The 1134-nt window shown below is 43.2% G+C and overlaps 1 protein-coding gene across 1 annotated transcript in view; it reads left to right on the forward strand.

Annotated features, from left to right (window-relative positions):
• Window positions 1-1134, forward strand: part of CBLC (Cbl proto-oncogene C, E3 ubiquitin protein ligase) — a gene marked incomplete at its 5' end in the record, with an annotated part of 18467 nt that overhangs the window by 599 nt on the left and 16734 nt on the right. The gene's annotated exons all lie outside the window — the stretch shown is intronic.

Consider the following 1134-nt stretch of genomic DNA (forward strand, 5'->3'; position numbering starts at 1 on the left):
CAGAACAAGGCTTGGAACAGTAACTCTCAACCCCAACAGGCCCCCAAGCCCTTTCTTTAGAGCAAATATTTCCTGGTATCTCTTTAAATCTATCCTGAAATGACATACATTGGGTGAATAACCTACCTACTCATAATTCTTAAAAAAAAAAACAAAAAACACTATAATGCCCAAATTGTAGTATAAGGGAATGATCAAAGGAATGTTCTTTATAATAAAATCATTTATATTTGGAATGAAAATGCCAAGGCACTGTTACAGTTACTCTGGAAGGCAGAATTGACTGGTTCTTCTACACTTGTACCTGGGAGAAATAATCATCCATTACTGAACGAAAGAGACTTCCCTTGACACATAGGATAGTGAATCTCTGTAAAATTCAGAATTGATTTTCAATGTGAAAAAAAATGCTTCTGTAGGGTTAGGACTCTGCTTTCACTGCAGAGCCAGGATTTGATCTCCGGTCAGGGACCTAAGATCCCACAAGCCAAGAAAAGAAAAGCTTATGTAAAATGGAACTGGACTCTAAGCTCAGATCACTGTAACCGAATTTTCCATCTTCACAAATGTGTGATGGGACACTGGAAAGTTGAGTAGGGGGTGGGTAAAATCTTACTGGAGGGGATGCTGCTGCTGCTGCTGCTAAGTCGTTTCAGTCGTGTCCAACTCTATGCGACCCCATAGACGGCAGCCCGCCAGGCTCAGCCACCCCTGGGATTCTCCAGGCAAGAACACTGGAGTGGGTTGCCATTTCCTTCTCCAATGCATGAAAGTGAAAGGTGAAAGTGAAGTCGCTCAGTCGTGTCTGACTCTTAGCGACCCCATGGATTGCAGCCTACCAGGCTCCTCCGTCCATGGGATTTTCCAAGCAAGAGTACTGGAGTGGGGTGCCCTTGCCTTCTCCGACTGGAGGGGATAGTCCCCCACAATCTAGCCTCAAGCAAATTTCTAGAAATTCCTTAGAAGGGTAGTGTAACTCCACTGAGCACCACTGTTCTAGATTCAGTAGGTTCTAGAAACTAGGAAGCTTAGGGACTCAGTGAATGGCTCAATGGATTTTCTAGAGTCATGAGGTCGTAGCAACTCTTTGATGGAGATTCTAGACCAGGACTTTCTTTTTTTTTTTTTTTTTTT

This window comes from Bison bison, unplaced genomic scaffold (assembly GCF_000754665.1).
Source record: "Bison bison bison isolate TAMUID 2011002044 unplaced genomic scaffold, Bison_UMD1.0 scf7180017864313, whole genome shotgun sequence".
Classification (NCBI taxonomy): domain Eukaryota; kingdom Metazoa; phylum Chordata; class Mammalia; order Artiodactyla; family Bovidae; genus Bison; species Bison bison.